This window comes from Ranitomeya imitator, chromosome 7 (genome assembly GCF_032444005.1).
Source record: "Ranitomeya imitator isolate aRanImi1 chromosome 7, aRanImi1.pri, whole genome shotgun sequence".
Taxonomy (NCBI): domain Eukaryota; kingdom Metazoa; phylum Chordata; class Amphibia; order Anura; family Dendrobatidae; genus Ranitomeya; species Ranitomeya imitator.
Genome location: NC_091288.1, coordinates 61,619,888 through 61,643,035, shown reverse-complemented (window position 1 = coordinate 61,643,035; position 23,148 = coordinate 61,619,888).

Below are 23,148 nucleotides of genomic sequence, written 5' to 3'. Positions count from 1 at the left end.
CTCAGTATGCAAATTGCCTCTTCAGAGAGAAAGAGGACTAGACCTTTATAGCGCCACCTGTTGGAAGCAGCAATCCAACAAGTCAACCCTTTAATGAGTCTGGCAGTATGACTTAGGATAAAAGCTACATATGTGTCAGGTCAATTACTAACCCGTACTGAACCTATACATTACATAAACAATGTATAGTATTTTACCGATGAACTCTACGGCCTAATTAAGCCAAAGTGAACTGAAAGCTAGAACACATTGTACTGTGTATACAAACTATAGATGTAGACATGCACATGCTGATAAATGGTAAATATAGTAACCACATACACCACATCTGTGTTACTCATGGGACGTAAACATAAGGTTGTTACATAATACAGCTCATTCTCTCATTAGAAATGGAAGGCTGCCTCTGAGATCGTGTCTCCTGCCTGATTTTGTATTCTGAGAGATAGATGTGCACATGATGTTACCTAAATGCCACATATGATTATATATTTTATAAGATGCCATCAGCGGTAGGACGGGCACCGATACTCCTGTAGAGATGTTGTGAGACAAGTAATCAACGAATAATTACATTTTATGAAACACTGTTTCTCAGCCGCGTCTGAGTGTTACAATCACTCTTTTTGGGTTGTCCCACGTCTCCATGTGCTCTTTTATAAACAGTTCCTGATGCTGTCATCTATGTATATGCACATTGTAAGGTTACAGAGGGACAGGTACTGGAGGAGAGATATGTGTCACCGAGGTGGTTAGCCACAGTGATGCGAAGCCCGGCAGCCGGCTCCAGCAGTGCTAGCACTGAAAGGGTTGTTTTAATGGGATCAGATTTAGGATCAGGGGTTTAGGAACAGACGAAAGAGCCAGGTGGGACTTGCTGTTCCCATACTTCCAGTTCCAGGCTTTAGAATTGTCTATTTAAGGCAGTTCAGCTGCCAAATTCAGTGTCTGTAGGTATGAGGAGAAAAAAAACCTATTCACTGCTGATCAGTTTCAGCCATTGTATACTGAGGAAGGCAGAGACGGTAATAAACCATTTCTGACTTCTTTGTGGGGATTCGGCTGCATTTGACGGCTGGCTCTTCACTACTGCTGCCTCACGTTCTTGTCCGACTGCTTACTCTGCATTCTCACTTAAAACATCAGGGCAGAGTAAAGTGCTTACCGCCTGAACGTTTAGATCCTTTGTGTGGTCTGGAAATAGTTAAAGGGCTTGTCCGGTACTACTTTATTTTTTTACTATGGGTCTAAAAAATAACAGCAGGTTCTTGCTGACTACCTGCCTGTTCTGCCCACTATAGTTAAAAAATAATATTGTCCTGGAAAACTCCTTTAGGTTACACTTGTACTTAATGTGTCACCAAAGCACGGGAAAGAAAACTTTGATTGACTTATTTAAGTATTTTAAATAGTGCAAGCCTGCTGCGTCTTAGAAAAGTTCACTTAGAAAACACTTATAAATTCTGTAACACCGTATTTAATATGCTCCCTCTAAGAGATGCTGAAGGCAGCCAGCTTATTTTTAAAGGGTTGTCCCCAGAATAGTAAGTTTTCCTCTATCCAGTGGTTAGATCCCTACAGTGATCATTCCTGATCACCTGAGAAGAGGGCTGTGGACCCAGAAACTCAATTCTGCATTACCCCATCTTCTGTGGAGTGGAATAGAAGTGTGTGTGCTTGAACCTCTGCCTTTTTCTTTGTCTTTGGGTCTGCTGATGGAGGAAGGGCAGAGTGCTCAACTATTTCTGATAGTCCCATAGTCATTGGTCAGACCCTTAGTGATCAATAAGCTATTCACAATCCTATGGATAGAGGACAACTTAGTATTTGAAAAAAAAAAATCCTTTAAATATGTCCCAGAATAGTAAGTTACCCTTTATCCAGTGGTTAGACCCCAGCGATCGTAAGAACGGGGCTCTGGAGCCTTGGAGCTGGACTCTGCAGAGCCCCATCTTGAATGGAGTGAAAGTGCTTATGAGTCTCCCGCCAGGGCAGTAGGGTATTCGGTATCGGGTCCGGTCGCAATTAAAGGGGTGGTCACGATGGCTGCGACACGGTCCGTGGCCTTGGGTGCTCAAGTAAAAGGGGAAAGGTCTTTAAAGGGTTTAATAAAGTTTTGTATTTGTGACGCCACCTGTGGTTCTCAGTTAGAGGGGACCAACGCTGCTTAAAGGGATCCTCTGGGGCGATGCTACTGCTGCAAGATGATAACGCTTCCCACAGGTGAAGCAGGGTCCCCAGGGCTCCCAGTGTAGTGGGCAGGTATGGTGGGTTGTCAGTAAATAAACAGAGGACACAGGGTTGCAGTCTTTACCTGGTTTACTGTTGTTGTAGTCAGCCTCAGTCCAGGGTACCGGCAACAGGTGTAGATGGAGTCCAGGCAGCCTGAAGACAGGTGGAAACCCCTTTGACAGGTCAGTTTGGGAGCCTTCCACTTTGCGCTATTAGTCCCTTGCTGCCTGTAGTGTCCTGACAAGGTCCTCTTTCTCTCCTGTCCTGGGACAGTACCTGCATGGTAGGCAGCTTGAGCCGTTTCTCTGGGGTCTCTTTACATGGTGACTCCGGGCTCTGGAATGCTGCTGTACCTCAGGTTTAATGTGTGCCCGTCGCTGTTAGCTTCCTGCCCTCCGGTTCTGCTGTGGGACTTGCAGTTCCACACAGCCTCGGGCTCCCGAAGCCCGGATAATGCACTCTAGCTTAGAGGGGCCCAATCGCAGCCCTCCTCTAGCTCTTAGGTTCCTCTGTGCTCCCTCACTCTCTGCTTGTCTGTACCAGACTAACTAACTCCTCCATACCAGGATGTATGTTGAGGGAAGCTCCCCTAAAAGTGGGTTTAGAGCTCCCCCTTCTGGCCTGGATTCAGAAAGTGTTGCATGTACTTACCGGCCAAAGGGATCCCACCTGTCTCCTGGCATGGCATTACCCTCCCCGAGAGGAAGGCAGCACCACTCTGGTACCCGAACTCCTGAGGTGCCACACTTATGCTCTTCATCTGCTTTATTTATTGTCTTTGGGACCAAAAGACCATGAGAAATCTGAACACAGCGTTCGGCTAGTTCTGGCAGTCCCATGAACAGCGATTGGACTCCCAGTGATCAATAATTTATTTTCTATACTATGGATGAGAGAAAACTTACTATATAGGTAATAACCTATTAATTCTGTGTCTACCCACAACAGCTGTGTGATAGCAGCAGACCATGCGGCCGCTAAGGGGCCCATGAGTCAGGATGGCATACCTGTCCTTCATCACTACAGTATTTCATGATATTATGATTTTTCGTTTTTGCGCTTACGATTTTTCCTCCTCTTATTCCAACAGCCATAACGCTTTTATTTTTCCATCCCTATAGCCATATTACGGCTTGCTTTTTGTGGGACGAATTGCACTTTTGAATAACACCATTCATTTATTTTAGAATGTGATGCACTGGAAAGCGGGAAAAAATCCAAGTACATTAAATTGCCCAAAAAGTGCAATTCTACAATTGTTTCTTGGATTTTTTATTTATCATGTTCATTATATGCTAAAACTTACTGGCAATATGATTCTGCAGATCAGTACGAGTACGCAGATACCAAATATGTACAGTATTTTTTATTTAAGTTGGGAAAAATAATACACACATTTGTAAGGAAAAAAATTCGCTTATATTACCATTTTCGAGATCTGGGGGTGTGTGAGGGCTTATTTTTTTGTGCCCTGAGCTGACATTTTTATTAATATCATTTTGGGGTAGATACAATGTTTTCATCGCCATTTACTGCATTTTACTGTAATGTTGCGGCGGCCAAGAAAACGTAATTCTGAAGTTTTAATTTTCTTACACTGTTTACCAATCAAATTAATTTATTTTATATTTTGATAGATTGGACTTTTACGAACACTGCAATACCAAATTTTTTTGTTTCATTTTTAGTGGGGCAAAAGAGATTTGATTCAAACTTTTGTGTTTTTTTTTTTTGTTTCATATTTTTAAAAACTATTCAGTCTCACTTTTTTCTGTAGTTGTTAGTTCCTTTAGGGGACTTGAAACTGCGATCATCTGATCGCTTTTTGTAATACATAGCAGTTCATCAGCATTGCTCTGTATTGCAGAAAGCACGATCTCCCATGAACGCCGGCCACAGGCTGATGTTCACAGGAGGATCGTAATAACAGCAGAACTTGGACCCTGCACATCAGCAGACCTCTGGCTGTCATTACAACCCATAGTCGCCCTGCAATTCACCTGACGGGTGAATGGATCTGATGAATGGCATGGGAAGGTGGGATTTAACTGGTTAAAAGCTGCAGGCAAGGACACGGCCATTGACGTAAATGTACGTCAAAAGTCGTGAAGGGGTTAAAAGTTGGGAGGTATGATCTCTAGCAAGGGGTAGGGAATCCTGTGAGCACCGTTCCCTTGATAAAAACCATACAAATTAGCACAAAAAAAGACCTATGGTATATCTCTATTTAAAAAAATAATTAAAAAAAGACTCACAGGAGCAGAATAAAATAAAAGCAAAACCTGGCGCTAACTTTTAATCTGATGACAGGTGCGCTTTAATAATATAACATCATGGTCCAAAAGTCATTAAAAAAAATTACACTTTCATCTTCAGATTCCTGTGTTTGGTTTCTGGACTATTGAACTCTTGTCGGACGTCCTCACCTGACCTCTTCATTGTAGCTGTATTCTACTTGATACCAGTTAAGAAAATTCCTGATTAAGAAGAATTTCCAGAAAGCCTTTAGACTAAAGTAGGAACAATCATCAGATAATCTTCACACTGTCAGTGCTTTCTGCACAGAAACGTTATTAATCAAAGAAAACAATCTTGATTTGCCTTATTAAAATGATTGTGAAGTTCCTAAGGTTGACTAAGTCCTCAGTGGTTGATACCTTTTAATGGCTAACTGAAAAGATGGTAACAAATTGCAAGCTTTCAAGGCTACTCAGGTCTCTTCATCAGGTATAGCATAACACAAAATCTAGAGTCACATATTTATGCACAAGAGGACACTGGAATAATGCAAGAGACAAGACAAGTGACTTAAAGCAGAACTATCAATGTAGGATAGGGAGAAAACAGTTGTGGCCGTAAATATTGGAGTAGTTGACATCACACACATTGGCCGTATACAGCACACAGCCCTAATACACTGGCCATATATCGCACACAACCCTCACACACTGGCCATATACCGCACACTGCTCTTGCACACTGGCCATACTGTATACCGCACACAGCCCTCACACACTGGCCATATACAGCACACATGTATTAGACATAATGTATACCATACACAGTAATCACACGCCTCCGGAAGAAACTAGGGCGAAACGTGCATTGGGGTTAGCGGGGGTCTCTCGGTCGGCTCTGGCTTTGGCACTGGTCCATACTTAAGGGGTACTAGCTGCAGAGTCATCCCTTTTTCACTGGATCCTGCATCAAAAAAACGGTCCGTCGGGCAGAGAAAACGTTCAGAGGAACGTTTTTTGCTAGCTACAAAGAGCATCGCTGCGTGGGAACTCCGGTAGGTGAGAATACCGCGATTTTTTTTTTTTTACCTGGTTTGTGTTGTGTATGCGTTTTCGCAGTGGAAAACCGCTGCGAAGACGCATACACAACAGGTGCACACAGCTTTGACGGGTCGGTCAGAAAGACGGGCCCAGTGCACACGTTTTCCACAATCTGCACAGGATCCGTCATTTCAACGTCTTGATGGATCCTGTGCAGATTTTGAAGATGGAAGTGTGAAAGTAGCCTTAGTTTCCATCTAGTTAAGCACCCTTACCGGCAGCAGATAATTTTATGTAAAACCTAGAACAATGATATTCTATAAGCACAGAAAGATTTTATTATTTAGACATGTGCCACATACACACAATAGACACGACACATACACACCAGTCACACGCTAGACACAGGATACATACATGTGACACACACACCAGTCATACGCTAGCCACATGACACACTCACGCACCATACATACACCAGTCACACACTAGACACAGGATTAGAGATGAGCGGACCCCTAGATGTTCGGGTCCGGCAGAACAGTTAAAAATGAGACCAGGTTCGGGTACCAGAACAGTACCTGGACCCTATTCATTTGAATGGGGGGCCAATACATCCAGTGTTTACCACTCTGTCAGATGCAAGACAGAGCAGCAAACACTGCTTCTGATCCGCCAGTCAGACAGCTGATGTTCACACGCTGTCAAATGATGTGAGCCCACAGCTGTGATCGGAGGTATAAAGTTTACCTGGCGTCGGCTAACCTCATCGAGGTTACGGCAAGTCACTGAGGCTATGTTCTCAGCCAGGCCCCTGAACTGCGGTGACCTTGGTGAGATCCCCACTAGCACAGTGAGAAAGTCCCACAGTGCAGAGGCGGTGAACTCACCAATGGACTTTTTCTCACTCCCGCCCTCTTCTCCACACAGCCCTGGATCACCTATTTTTCCATAAAGCTCATCATCCCCCCTTTTCCACACAGCCTCCTCATCATCCCCCCTTCTCCACACAGCCCCCTCATCACCCCCCCCTTTTCCACAAAGCTCATCATCCCTCCTTTTCCACACAGCCCCTCATCATCCCTCCTTCTCCACACAGCCCCCTCATCATCCCTCCTTCTCCACACAGCCCCCTCATCATCCCTCCTTTTCCACACAGCCCCTCATCATCCCTTCTTCTCCACACAGCCCCCTCATCATCCCTCCTTCTCCACACAGCCCCCTCATCATCCCTCCTTCTCCACACAGCCCCCTCATCATCCCTCCTTTTCCACACAGCCCCTCATCATCCCTTCTTCTCCACACAGCCCCCTCATCATCCCTCCTTCTCCACACAGCCCCCTCATCATCCCTCCTTTTCCACACAGCCCCTCATCATCCCTCCTCCACACAGCCCATCATCATCCCTCCTTCTCCACACAGCCCCCTCATCATCCCTCCTCCTCCACACAACCCCCTCACCATTCCTCCTTCTCCACACAGCCCCCTCATCATCCCTCCTTCTCCACACAGCCCACTCATCATCCCTCCTTCTCCACACAGCCCCCTCATCATCCCTCCTTCTCCACACAGCCCCCTCATCATCCCTCCTTCTCCACACAGCCCCCTCATCATCCCTCCTTCTCCACACAGCCCCCTCATCATCCCTCCTCCACACAGCCCCCTCATCATCCCTCCTTCTCCACACAGCCCCCTCATCATCTCTCCTTCTCCACACAGCCCCCTCATCTCTCCTTCTCCACACAGCCCCCTCATCATCTCTTCTTCTCCACACAGCCTCCTCATCATCTCTTCTCCACACAGCCTCCTCATCATCCCTCCTCCACACAGCCCCCTCATCATCCCTCCTCCACACAGCCCCCTCATCATCTCTCCTTCTCCACACAGCCCCCTCATCTCTCCTCCACACAGCCCCCTCATCATCTCTCCTTCTCCACACAGCCTCATCCTCCCCCCTTCTCCACACAGCCCCCTCATCATCTCTTCTTCTCCACACAGCCCCCTCATCATCTCTTCTCCACACAGCCCCCTCATCATCCCTCCTCCACACAGCCCCCTCATCCCTCCTCCACACAGCCCCCTCATCATCTCTCCTGCTCCACACAGCCTCATCCTCCCCCCTTCTCCACACAGCCCCTTTCAAGTTACATCAAATAAATTCATCCTCTGACCACTCACACTGAGTCCTGGGTCTTCATTCCTGTCTGTGCAAGGATCCATTGTGCAGACCCTCATTCCTCTCCTCCCACAGTTCCATAGTGCAGCCCCCTCGGTCCTCTACTTACAGGGCTCCAGCAGCCTCAGTCGGCACAGCTCTGCTTCCTGCTATCAGGTCACTGGTCTGATGGAGGCCCCGCCCCTTCCAGTGACATCATGCCCTCAAAAAATCAACTCCGTTCTAGACGCTGTGTGCAGTGTCTCACAGCCTGTGGCTCTGTGCTGTGCGTGGCGCTGTGCGGGTTATTCTATACCCGGTGCCAGCCGCCTGCACTGCTCCTCAGTAACATATGATGTGAGGTGAGAGCTTTCTATCACCTGCGGCTGTCGCTTCTATTGATCTCATGAGCACTTGCGCAGCTGAGAGAGCGGCGCCAAGACATCAATAGAAGCCGCAGCAGGTGAAGAGAAAGCTCTCACCTCACATCACATGTTACTGAGCGGTGCAGGCGGCCGGCACCACGTTATGGAATAACACTCACTGCTGGGTGCATGCAATCATAATACAGGACAGAGCAGGAGTCTGGTGAGGGGGAGGGCCCTCTGGGGGGAGGGCCCACCGGAGGATTCTCTGATCTCCCGGTGGGCCAGTCCGACACTGACTTACGGTAATACTTTGACTATATAGAACATTTGCTGCATCTTTCTTATAAGTGCATCTTAAGTTTAAGAGCTGGGTAAAATGATTATATATGCTGGGAGTCTCTTCTATTGACAGTAACCAGTGCTCAGGTCACTTTTTCTCCAAATAGTTTGAGTAGAAAGTGTCCACTATATTTCATACTTCGCAACTGATAAATACCCATCTTGTACTTGGACTTTACTATACAGTGTTACTGAATCTTGGAGCTGTAGATTTCCTACTCTTGCTATGTGATTTTGTATATGCTGTGTTGTGATGAGGGAACAGTCGCCATCTTGGATACAGGCATACTAACAGAGATTGGGGTGACTCCATTTTGTCTCCTGGTCACAGGTCTGCAGAGATGAGCGCTCCTGGCCCCCACCTTTTCTCATGAATAAAGTTCCTTTTAGCATGGTAATGGAATTAAACTCAGTGTAGCAGGCAGAAGGTACTTCAAAGCTCAATGAGGAAGCCAGACCAGCAGGGAACAAAGAGGTGCCAGGGGGCATTGAGGTGTCAATTAAAGCGTGCATGTCAGGTGGCTCCAGGAGCCTAAGTCTATTATCTGCCCAGCCGGACCATCTCCACCATGAAATTATGAATTATAGATGCGTCGTCCAAGGTACAGGCTCATAAAAAATAGTGCATGGGAGTTCCGGTGGCTGAGATATAGAGATCAGCCTCCCACAGCAACCGAATGGGTCCAGGTTTGATCCCTGGGCGACCGGCAGAACAAACCTTGTGCGCTGGTACCGCTCGTGTGCTGATCCGATCATCCTGAGAGAAGTTATCCCATTTATTAGATATTGGATACAGATCTTGCAGGGAAGCAGAGGGGTGGAGATTCTTAGCCCGCCCAGGTACAGGAGAGGGACACAGCAGGGTTTAGAGCTGGGACTCTTGGAGAGTGGGTGAGAACAGAGGAAGATGACTAAGGAACTAAGGAAGAGGGCATATGCCAGCCAGAGGGGAGCAAGCACACGCTTTCTGGGGGCTGCCCGGCAACTAAGTCTTGGACCTGCGTAACGCTGAGCCCCCCGGCTTCCACAAGCGACCTTCAACCTGGTAAATTGACCTCCAGCTTTATACCTTTAAGCCTTGTGTTATTATTGTTATATTTTACTCTGACTGAAACTCTTGATATATTTTGATTGTATATTTCTTGTAATTACCTAGTGCGCCCTTAAGGCAATTAAATCATAAATTAATTTTGGGCTGATCCTTTTACTCTGATTGCGAATCTTAGAATACCCAGTGTGGGTAACTGTTATGTTTGCTAATGACAGGTGTTATGAAGGCAATCCAGAAACACAGTGAGCTTAGCGATCAGAGCGCACACAGTGATCTGACAAATATCCAAAAATACAAGAACGAGCTCTGAGACGTGGAAACTCTGTAGACTGCACACCTGATCCTATCCTAAACACAACTAAAAGCGGCTGTGGATTGCGCCTAACAACTACCTAGGCAACTCGGCACAGCCTAAGAAACTAGCTAGCCTGAAGATAGAAAAATAGGCCTGACTTGCCCCAGAGAAATTCCCCAAATGAAAAGGCAGCCCCCCACATATAATGACTGTGAGTAAGATGAAAAGACAAAACGTATGGATGAAATAGATTCAGCAAAGTGGGGCCCGATATTCTAGGACAGAGCGAGGACAGTAAAGCGAACTTTGCAGTCTACAAAAAACCCTAAAGCAAAACCACGCAAAGGGGGCAAAAAAAAACCACCGTGCCGAACTAACGGCACGGCGGTACACCCTTTGTGTCTCAGAGCTTCCAGCAAAACAAAAGACAAGCTGGACAGAAAAAAAGCAACAAAAAAGCAAAAAGCACTTAGCTATACAGAGCAGCAGGTCACAGGAACAATCAGGAGAAGCTCAGATCCAACACTGAAACATTGACAAGGAGCAAGGATAGCAGCATCAGGCGGAGTTAAGTAATGAAGCAGTTAACGAGCTCACCAGAACACCTGAGGGAGGAAGCTCAGAAGCTGCAGTACCACTTGTGACCACAGGAGTGAATTCAGCCACAGAATTCACAACAGTACCCCCGCCTTGAGGAGGGGTCACCGAACCCTCACCAGAGCCCCCAGGCCGACCAGGATGAGCCACATGAAAGGCACGAACAAGATCGGAAGCATGAACATCAGAGGCAAAAACCCAGGAATTATCTTCCTGAGCATAACCCTTCTATTTAACCAGATACTGGAGTTTCCGTCTAGAAACACGAGAATCCAAAATCTTCTCCACAATATACTCCAATTCCCCCTCCACCAAAACCGGGGCAGGAGGCTCAACAGATGGAACCATAGGTGCCACGTATCTCCGCAACAACGACCTATGGAATACATTATGTATGGAAAAGGAGTCTGGGAGGGTCAAACGAAAAGACACAGGATTGAGAACCTCAGAAATCCTATACGGACCAATAAAACGAGGTTTAAATTTAGGAGAGGAAACCTTCATAGAAATATGACGAGAAGATAACCAAACCAGATCCCCAACACGAAGTCGGGGACCCACACGGCGTCTGCGATTAGCGAAAAGTTGAGCTTTCTCCTGGGACAAGATCAAATTGTCCACTACCTGAGTCCAGATCTGCTGCAACCTATCCACCACAGAATCCACACCAGGACAGTCCGAAGACTCAACCTGTCCTGAAGAGAAACGAGGATGGAACCCAGAATTGCAAAAAAATGGAGAAACCAAGGTAGCCGAGCTGGCTCGATTATTAAGGGCGAACTCAGCCAACGGCAAAAAGGACACCCAATCATCCTGGTCTGCAGAAACAAAACATCTCAGATATGTTTCCAAGGTCTGATTGGTTCGTTCGGTCTGGCCATTAGTCTGAGGATGGAAAGCCGAGGAAAAGGATAGGTCAATGCCCATCCTACCACAAAAGGCTCGCCAAAACCTTGAAACAAACTGGGAACCTCTGTCAGAAACAATATTCTCAGGAATGCCATGCAACCGAACCACATGCTGAAAGAACAAAGGTACCAAATCAGAGGAGGAAGGCAATTTAGCCAAGGGCACCAGATGGACCATTTTAGAAAAGCGATCACAGACCACCCAAATGACTGACATCTTTTGAGAAACGGGAAGGTCAGAAATGAAATCCATCGAAATATGTGTCCAAGGCCTCTTTGGGACCGGCAAGGGCAAAAGCAACCCACTGGCACGAGAACAGCAGGGCTTAGCCCTAGCACAAATCCCACAGGACTGCACAAAAGTACGTACATCCCGTGACAGAGATGGCCACCAGAAGGATCTAGCCACTAACTCTCTGGTACCAAAGATTCCAGGATGACCAGCCAACACCGAACAATGAAGTTCAGAGATAAGTTTATTAGTCCACCTATCAGGGACGAACAGTTTCTCTGCTGGACAACGATCAGGTTTATTCGCCTGAAATTTTTGCAGCACCCGCCGCAAATCAGGGGAGATGGCAGACACAATGACTCCTTCCTTGAGGATACCCGCTGGCTCAGATAAACCCGGAGAGTCGGGCACAAAACTCCTAGACAGAGCATCCGCCTTCACATTTTTAGAGCCCGGAAGGTACGAAATCACAAAGTCGAAGCGGGCAAAAAATAACGACCAACGGGCCTGTCTAGGATTCAAGCGCTTGGCAGACTCGAGATAAGTCAAGTTCTTATGATCAGTCAATACCACCACGCGATGCTTAGCTCCTTCAAGCCAATGACGCCACTCCTCGAATGCCCACTTCATGGCCAGCAACTCTCGATTGCCCACATCATAATTACGCTCAGCGGGCGAAAACTTCCTGGAAAAGAAAGCACATGGTTTCATCACTGAGCAATCAGAACCTCTCTGTGACAAAACCGCCCCTGCTCCAATCTCAGAAGCATCAACCTCGACCTGGAACGGAAGAGAAACATCTGGCTGACACAACACAGGGGCAGAACAAAAACGACGCTTCAACTCCTGAAAAGCTTCCACAGCAGCAGAAGACCAATTAACCAAATCAGCACCCTTCTTGGTCAAATCGGTCAATGGTTTGGCAATGCTAGAAAAATTACAGATGAAGCGACGATAAAAATTAGCAAAGCCCAGGAACTTTTGCAGACTTTTCAGAGATGTCGGCTGAATCCAATCCTGGATGGCTTGGACCTTAACTGGATCCATCTCGATAGTAGAAGGGGTAAAGATGAACCCCAAAAATGAAACTTTCTGCACACCGAAGAGACACTTTGATCCCTTCACAAACAAAGAGTTAGCACGCAGGACCTGAAAAACCATTCTGACCTGCTTCACATGAGACTCCCAATCATCTGAGAAGATCAAAATGTCATCCAAGTAAACAATCAGGAATTTATCCAGATACTCACGGAAGATGTCATGCATAAAAGACTGAAACACAGATGGAGCATTGGCAAGTCCGAACGGCATCACTAGATACTCAAAATGACCCTCGGGCGTATTGAATGCAGTTTTCCATTCATCTCCTTGCCTGATTCTCACCAGATTATACGCACCACGAAGATCTATCTTAGTGAACCAACTAGCCCCCTTAATCCGAGCAAACAAGTCAGATAACAATGGCAAGGGATACTGAAATTTAACAGTGATCTTATTAAGAAGGCGGTAATCAATACACGGTCTCAGCGAACCATCCTTCTTGGCTACAAAGAAGAACCCTGCTCCCAGTGGTGATGATGATGGGCGAATATGTCCCTTCTCCAGGGATTCCTTCACATAACTGCGCATAGCGGCGTGTTCGGGCACGGATAAATTAAATAATCGACCTTTAGGGAATTTACTACAAGGAATCAAATTGATAGCACAATCACAATCCCTATGCGGAGGTAGAGCATCGGACTTGGGCTCTTCAAATACATCCTGATAATCAGACAAGAACTCTGGGACCTCAGAAGGGGTGGATGACGAAATCGACAAAAATGGAACATCACCATGTACCCCCTGACAACCCCAGCTGGATACCGACATGGAATTCCAATCCAATACTGGATTATGGGTTTGTAGCCATGGCAACCCCAACACGACCACATCATGCAGATTATGCAACACCAGAAAGCGAATAACTTCCTGATGTGCAGGAGCCATGCACATGGTCAGCTGGGCCCAGTATTGAGGTTTATTCTTGGCCAAAGGTGTAGCATCAATTCCTCTCAATGGAATAGGACACCGCAAAGGCTCCAAGAAAAACCCACAACGTTTAGCATAATCCAAATCCATCAGATTCAGGGCAGCGCCCGAATCCACAAACGCCATGACAGAAAATGACGACAAAGAGCATATTAAGGTAATGGACAGAAGGAATTTGGACTGTACAGTACCAATGACGGCAGACCTAGCGGACCGCTTAGTGCGCTTAGGACAATCAGAAATAGCATGAGTGGAATCACCACAGTAGAAACACAGACCATTCAGACGTCTGTATTCCTGCCGTTCAACTCTAGTCATACTCCTATCGCACTGCATAGGCTCAGGTTTAACCTCAGGCAGTACCGCCAAATGGTGCACAGATTTACGCTCGCGCAAGCGTCGACCGATCTGAATGGCCAAAGACAAAGACTCATTCAAACCAGCAGGCATAGGAAATCCCACCATGACATCCTTAAGAGCCTCAGAGAGACCCTTTCTGAACAAAGCTGCCAGCGCAGATTCATTCCACTGAGTGAGTACTGACCATTTCCTAAATTTCTGACAATATACTTCTATATCATCCTGACCCTGGCACAAAGCCAGCAAATTTTTCTCAGCCTGATCCACTGAATTAGGCTCATCATACAGCAATCCGAGCGCCAGGAAAAACGCATCGACACTACTCAATGCAGGGTCTCCTGGCGCAAGAGAAAATGCCCAGTCTTGAGGGTCGCCGCGCAAAAAAGAAATAATAATCAAAACCTGTTGAATAGGATTACCAGAAGAATGAGGTTTCAAGGCCAGAAATAGCTTACAATTATTTTTGAAACTTAGAAACTTAGTTCTATCTCCAAAAAACAAATCAGGAATAGGAATAATTGGTTCTAACATAGATTTCTGATCAATAGTATCTTGAATTTTTTGTACATTTATAACGAGATTATCCATTGAAGAGCACAGACCCTGAATATCCATGTCCACACCTGTGTCCAGAATCACCCAAATGTCTAGGGGAAAAAAAAAAGTGAACACAGAGCAGAAAAAAAAAAAAAATGATGTTAGAACTTTTTCTTTCCCTCTATTGAGAATCATTAGTTTGGCTCCTTGTACTGTTATGTTTGCTAATGACAGGTGTTATGAAGGCAATCCAGAAACACAGTGAGCTTAGCGATCAGAGCGCACACAGTGATCTGACAAATACCCAAAAATACAAGAACGAGCTCTGAGACGTGGAAACTCTGTAGACTGCACACCTGATCCTATCCTAAACACAACTAAAAGCGGCTGTGGATTGCGCCTAACAACTACCTAGGCAACTCGGCACAGCCTAAGAAACTAGCTAGCCTGAAGATAGAAAAATAGGCCTGACTTGCCCCAGAGAAATTCCCCAAAGGAAAAGGCAGCCCCCCACATATAATGACTGTGAGTAAGATGAAAAGACAAAACGTAGGGATGAAATAGATTCAGCAAAGTGGGGCCCGATATTCTAGGACAGAGCGAGGACAGTAAAGCGAACTTTGCAGTCTACAAAAAACCCTAAAGCAAAACCACGCAAAGGGGGCAAAAAAAACCCACCGTGCCGAACTAACGGCACGGCGGTACACCCTTTGCGTCTCAGAGCTTCCAGCAAAACAAAAGACAAGCTGGACAGAAAAAAAGCAACAAAAAAGCAAAAAGCACTTAGCTATACAGAGCAGCAGGTCACAGGAACAATCAGGAGAAGCTCAGATCCAACACTGAAACATTGACAAGGAGCAAGGATAGCAGCATCAGGCGGAGTTAAGTAATGAAGCAGTTAACGAGCTCACCAAAACACCTGAGGGAGGGAGCTCAGAAGCTGCAGTACCACTTGTGACCACAGGAGTGAATTCAGCCACAGAATTCACAACAGGTAACAGGGCAGTCTCACCGGCGGTCATTTGCTCTAGGTGCAGTTCCCTTATTGACCTGAGAGACAAAGGGGGCGCCGGAGAGCTGTGCCTGTGTAGTGACGTCACGGATTGTTGACGTGGGAGGAACTGGGTTTCCTTCACACTGAGGGGCCCCATATTGGACACTTTTGTTTTCTTTACCTTTTTGTCTTTATTATTTGAATGGATTTTTTAATAGATTATAAACAAAGTTAAGTGTTTTAACGTATATGTGGTTCACTTCTTTGGACTACTTTTGCTGTGTGTCCGTGGTGATACTAACAGTAATCACACGCCATAAACAGCACTTACACACTACAGTGGGGGAAATAAGTATTTGATCCCTTGCTGATTTTGTAAGTTTGCCCACTGACAAAGACATGAACACTCTAAAATCCAGAAAATCACATTGTATAAATTATATAAATGTATTTGCATTTTGCAGTGAGAAATAAATATTTGATCCCCTACCAACCATTAAAGGGAACCTGTCACCCCCAAAATCGAGGGTGAGCTAAGCCCACCGGCATCAGGGGCTTATCTACAGCATTCTGGAATGCTGTAGATAAGCCCCCGATGTATCCTAAAAGATGAGAAAAAGAGGTTATATTATACTCACCTGGGCGGGCGGTTCGGGGCCTCCCATCTTCATAGGATGACGTCCTCTTCTGGTCTTCATGCTGCGGCTCTGGCGCTGGCGTACTTTGCCCTGTTGAGGGCAGAGCAAAGTACTGCAGTGCGCAGGCGCCAGGAAAGGTCAGAGAGGCCCAGCATCTGCACACTGCAGTACTTTGCTCTGCCCTCAACAGGGCAGACAAAGTATGCCTGCGCCGGAGCTGCAGCATGAAGACCAGAAGAGGACGTCATCTGATGAAAATGGGAAGCGCCGGACCAGACCGCGATGCCCATCGGACAAGACCGGGGCTGGGACCCCTGGGTGAGTATAATCTAACCTCTTTTTCTTATCTTTTAGGATACATCGGGGACTTACTGTATCTACAGCATTACAGAATGCTGTAGATAAGCCCCTGATGCCGATGGACTTAGCTCACCCTCGATTTTGGGGGTGACAGGTTCCCTTTAAGAGTTATGGCCCCTACAGACCAGCTAGACGCTCCTAATTGACTCGTTACCTACATTAAAGACGTTTTACATAGTCACCTTTATAAAAGTCTCCTGTCCGCAGACTCCTAATAGTATATTACAAAATGTTAAGAGTCAGTGAAGTTCTACAAATGGGCTAGACACCTCTTTAAAGTTAACTTGTCACCTTGAGAAACACTATTTATCTGCAGATGTAGGGTCAGTCTGCAAGTAAGTAGAGTTTAAAGCCTGTCTATCTGCTTACTGGGAAAGTGTTGACTACAGGGAGAATATTAGGCTTTATTCTCCCTGCCGCCACTCGCTTCCAGTCATAGTGACAGTTTAGGTGGTGCTCCAGACAGTACTCACTACAACATTAGCATGCTGTAATTACTTCCCAGTACTTTGATTGGGGCATCTTCCTTGGAACTTCAGCCTTCAGCTGTGCTTCATAGAATGACCAACATGGCAGCAACACATGGCAACCCATAAGCAATCCGCAACTGTGTCAAAGGGGTCTGATGGGAGCTGATGAGTACATGCACCAGACACTGGACTAATTGTCGGTGTCAGTGACTGGCAAAGACTTAAAGGGGATATTCGGGACTTTGTAAAAAAAAATTGTGCCTAAGCACTACCATGCAGGTAGTTGCTATCTACCTGCCTGTTATGCGGCACAGAGCGGTCACCGACGGCTCCTGCCTGTGATTCACAGGCTTCTGTCACGTCAACAGAGCGGCAGCTTCTTTTCCCGTCTGCTCTGTTGAACGGGCTGGATATTCGTTGTCATTCTGATTGCAGCTTTTGAAAGGAATCGGTCATCAGTTTTGACAATTCTAAACTGCTTTAGAAAGCCATATGCAAATTAATTTCCATGTGTCTGTTGGGTGTTTTTTTTAACAGTAACTTCTCCCATTTGGGCTTGATTGACATCTGTGACGGCCTCCTGCATTATCCACTTTTTCCTACCAAAAGATGTCAATCAAGCCCAGATACCAGATAAGAGAAGCTGCATCCAAGATCGTAGAACACTCATCTGGTGAAGAAACACAAAGCAGACGCTTAGAGTAATATTCATATAGAGCAAATTGTTAATGTGTTCTTTATTACTGCTGCTATACATGGATCTGTCCTGAAATCTCTCTCTTTAGCCCCTGTTTAGCGGTGTAAGGTTGTCAAAACTGATGACAGGTTCCCTTTAACGAATTCCAAATCACGTAGCAGAGTTGCATAAAATGGCAGGTAACGCTTTTTGCTTATTAGTGAACCCAAGACTCACCCTCCAGTGACTAGAAAGATGTTCAGGTTTAGTATTTTCTAACTACGGCGCCAGGTAACAAAACGATGGATTCTTATAAGATACAGATCCCACCGAGCCTTTGATCAGTGGCTTCTGTCTCAGACACACAAAATTAAGGTTTTCAATATTTTCTTTTAAGCAAAATGAAGCCGCCATCCTGGGGAACTGCTAATGCCAAGTCTGTGAACCCTCCCCTTATTTAATTACACGGTCCATTACCGGGTGGCTCCTGGCCAGATCTAGCTGCCAGAAAACAAATACTCTCCAGTCTGTATGTGCAGATACTCTTAATATAATCCCATGGGATGGCGGCACCTTTAATTAAGGGAATGGCCCCAGGTAACAAGCTCAGTGCTGTTCATTTCTTTCTCAGCTATGCAAGGGTTAACATCATGTAATGATCTATGATGTTTACTGTGCAAGTGGGCACTGGTTGTGCAAATTTCAGCATGAGATCATCCTTAGCTGTTTTCATCAGATTCCCGGTGATTACTCATGAATATCTCACATTGTCTGCTAAAAGTGGAGCTGCAAAAACATCCAGATGCGGTATTTGGTGGAATATAGTAGACGAGTTCCCAAAAGTCACTGGAATTATTTACTGCAGAAGGGAAAAAACTAGAAGAGAAATATCAGAGCCGAGTGATGAAGATTCAAAATATTAGCAAGTAACATGTATCTATGCATTAACTTGAAAACTGAGGTATGTATTTTATATAGATTAAGGTCTTATTATGAGGCAAGTATGAGAATAGTCAATTTCTACAAATTACATAAGCAGATAAAATGCACCATATGGAGAAAAGTATTGGCACACCCACACATGACACATAGTTTAGCTTTTATGACCTCCCATTCTAAAACAGTAAGCTTTAATATGCTGAGTGCTCCTCTGCTGCAGCGCTAACAGTTTCCGCTCTTGTGGGAAGGCGCTTTTCAAGATGTTTGATTCTGTCTCTGTGAATTTTACCCATTCATCCAGAAGAGCATTTGTGAGGTCAGGCACTGAAGTTGGATGAGAGGGCCGAGCTCGTAGTCTTCATTCTAGTTCATCCCAAAGGTAATCGATGGGGTGGAGGTCAGGTCTCTGTGCAGTTAGTCATGTTCTACCACACAAATCTTGCCCAACCATGTCTTTACGGACCTTGCTTTGTGCACTGGAGCACAAAATGTTCCCACAAAGCTAGAAACTTCAATTACCGTATCCAAACTGTATTGGGCTAAAGCTTTAAAATGTTTCTTCACGGGAAATAAGTTGCCAATGCTGACCGCTGAAAAACATCTCCATAACATTATCTGTCCTCCACCAACTTTACAGTTGGCACAATCCAGTCAGGCAGGTAACATTCTTCTCATATTCTTCAAACTCAGACTCGTCCCTCAGGTGCCAGATGGAGGAATGATTCGCCACTCCACAGAACTCAGTTCCACTGCTCCAGAGTCGAGAGGCAGCTGCTTCACATCACTCCATTTGACACTTGGCATTGTCCTTGGTAATGTAAGATTTAGATGCTCAACTATACAAAGCCATGCCATAAAGCTCCTGGTGCACAGTTTTTGTTCAGATATTAATGCCGAAGGAGGTTTGGACCCTGCAGAACATTAGTGACTTTTATGCCCTATGTGCCTAAGCACATAGGTGAGCAGAACATTGGTGATTTTTATGCCCTATGTGCCTAAGCACCTTGTGACCCCGCTTTGTAATTTTACATTATCTAAACTTTGCTGTGGTTCCTAAATGCTTCCAAGGGAATCACATGCGACTTGTAACCAGTGACAGAAAATACAACATGTTATGGAGACTGCGTCACAGTCACGGTAGGTCCCAATACAACATCATATGAAATCATTAGATGGAAGATGTGTTGATGTGTCGCATTATCCTAAATCATGACAACGTGCTAAGTACAAGGAATTAACGTTCATGCCCGCCGTTGTTCTTACTGAATGTTACTTTGATCTTCTAGTGATGAGAGCCATGATCGATGCTGTTCATGACAGGAACACTCAAGAGGAATTTTTCAACAGAAATGACTCTTACATATAAGGAAAGCAATAGATAACCTAAAACTTGTTTCATAATGCCATTAGATTGAGCAGAATCACACCGCAGATCCCCCTAGCTAATGGTGGCCTAGGTGCCACCTTTTCTTAGCCATTTTAGTAATAGAAAACAAGTCCAGGTGCGGGAGCACCACTGAATCACACTGCAAATAAGGTCCACAGCCACAATATTATTATTATTATTATTATTATACATTTTTATAGCGCCATTTATTCCATGGCGCTTTACATGTGAATACGGGGCAAATATAGACAAATACATTAAACATGAGCAGATATCAAGGCACACGAGTACATAAGGAGGGAGGACCCTGCCCGCGAGGGCTCACAGTCTGCAGGGGGTGGGTGAGGATACACTAGGAGAGGGAAGAGCTGGCACCCTATGTACCTATGGCACATATGGCACATATGGCACCCTATGGCACCCTATGTAATCACAACTGAATTTCCAGGATTATTAGCCCCTGGAAACTACGGGGACATCCCTTCCCTTTTCTTGAGTTCTTCTCCCATACTATACCTGGATTCAGTGACCTATGAGCAAGACCCGGGAGGGGTCAAAACGTCAGTAATCTGTGTCGCATATTATTTTTCCAGTGTACATATGTTATCTGATTGATTTTGTGCATATTGAATAAATTGTTCATTTCTGAAAGATATTCCACTAAGGGTGTGTGGTGAATCTTAGTCTACTGATATTGGATCTTTGCTCCGTTACACCACGACCCCGCATTATTACAGAGTGCAGGCCAATTTTTTGTATAGGTACAAGGACAGACATGTAGACTTTTTATCAGTTCTTAATACCATGATTGTAATTTATAGAAATATCATAAAATATCACAATATGAAACTACAATAACAAAGGAAAGATGAATAAGAATGAGCCCAGCTGAAAATAGGAAACAGTGTAATGATGTGTTAGTAATGTTGGCAGCTGTCATTGCTCTGAAACATTTTCACTTTGAAATGCAGATGTGAACAGCGCATCATAGCACAATACTATATACAAAAAGTCAGACAGGTAGGCACACACAACAGATTTTTACACATACGTGAAAAATAGACTGACTATTCTGATCAAAATTGGATATAACTAACAAAGAAAGTTGCACTCTGTAGTGCTACAGCATGTAAACATGGAATACGGTACATGAAAGTTGAATTGCATTACTGCTCTAGATAATGGTAAAAAATGGAGATACTTAGTACATAATCTGGCTAATTCATGCATGCCCAGCAGCCAACGACAAGGCGAACCTATGTGAATCCTCCCCTAGGCTGGAGCCCGCATTTATATGGGTAGGTAGGATACTGCTGTAATTAAAATTGCCATGGGCTAATGGGTAGAGTGGTCAGTCAGAGAGCCTAGATATAAATAACAAAAGACTGACCGTCACTTCCAAAATGGAGATACTTAGCACATAATTTGGGCAATTCTGTTAGCTAGGTCTCATGATCCAGACCGGGTTTTGAGTCCTGTCTTCCCCTTTTTCTAGTCTTGTCATGCCAGGGGTTAACTTTCTCAGCCTCAGTCTGGTCTCAGCTTTGCTATTTATCTCCGCTGTGTCCTGCAAACCATGTCAGTTATAGTTTCTGCCTACGGCGTGAGTAGCTGAGCCTGTTTGCCTTGATTTGTCCTGCTGCTTGCTTGCTTACTGAACCTGTGTCTGTTTATCCCTTCTTCCCTTTCCAACTCTGTGTTCCCCTTTTGTGTATTGACTCATTGGTTTTGACTCGGCTTGGACCCTGGCCTGTTGTTTTGTCTCTTGTCTTTGGCACATCTGCTCCTGACTGGTACTGACCCATTTGGCTTGTTATTGACTCTGTGTTTGCTAATTCCCTTTGTACTGTGCTACAGTCTTATATCGACTCAGCTTGTTTTGACTATTTTGCTGCCACCTATTGGTGGCATCGCCGCTGCATTGCAGGTCTGGTCCTGCTGTGTGCAGTCCTCCCTCCACTCTATTGCCAACTAGTGGAGCTTGCAATCACCTGCATTGCAGTGGCTTGACACTACAGTCATGGCCAAAAGTATTGACACCCCTGCAATTCTGTCAGATAATACTCATTTTCTTCCTGAAAATGATTGCAAACACAAATTCTTTGTTATTATTATCTTCATTAAATTTGTCTGAAATGAAAAAACACAAAAATAATTGTCCTAAAGCCAAATTAGATATAATTCCACACCAAACATAAAAAAGGGGGTGGACAAAAGTATTGACACTGTTCAAAAAATCATGTGATGCTTCTCTTAAATTTGTGTAATTAACAGCACCTGTAACTTACCAGTGGCACCTAACAGGTGTTGGCAATAACTAAATCACACTTGCAGCCAGTTGACATGGATTAAAGTTGACTCAACCTCTGTCCTGTGTCCTTGTTTGTACCACATTGAGCATGGAGAAAAGAAAGAAGACCAAAGAACTGTCTGAGGACTTGAGAAACCAAATTGTGAGGAAGCATGAGCAATCTCAAGGCTACAAGTCCATCTCCAAAGACCTGAATGTTCCTGTGTCTACCGTGCGCAGTGTCATCAAGAAGTTTAAAGCCCATGGCACTGTGGCTAACCTCCCTAGATGTAGACAGAAAAGAAAAATTGACAAGAGATTTCAATGCAAGATTGTGCGGATGTTGGATAAAGAACCTCGACTAATATCCAAACAAGTTCAAGCTGCCCTGCAGTCCGAGGGTACAACAGTGTCAACCCGTACTATCCATCGGCGTCTGAATGAAAAGGGACTGTTTGGTAGGAGACCCAGGAAGACCCCACTTCTTACCCCGAGACATAAAAAAGCCAGGCTGGAGTTTGCCAAAACTTACCTAAAAAAGCCTAAAACATTTTGCAAGAATGTTCTCTGGTCGGATGAGACAAAAGTAGAGCTTTTTGGGCAAAGGCATCAACATAGAGTTTACAGGAGAAAAAAAGAGGCATTCAAAGAAAATAACACGGTCCCTACAGTCAAACATGGCGGAGGTTCCCTGATGTTTTGGGGTTGCTTTGCTGCCTCTGGCACTAGACTGCTTGACCGTGTGCATGGCATTATGAAGTCTGAAGACTACCAGCACATTTTGCAGCATAATGTAGGGCCCAGTGTGAGAAAGCTGGGAAAGCTGGGAGTTCGCATCTCGGCTTCAGGAAAATGGCCATCGCGATCTTCATCTGCGCACGTGTGGCATCCCGCGGCCATTTTCCTGAAGCCCCGGGCAGAAGAGGACTCCATATGCGCACGCGCGGCCTCAGGAAGATGGCCGCCCCCACAGATCACCAGGGAAATAGTGCCGATCGCGCGTTTTTTCTTCTC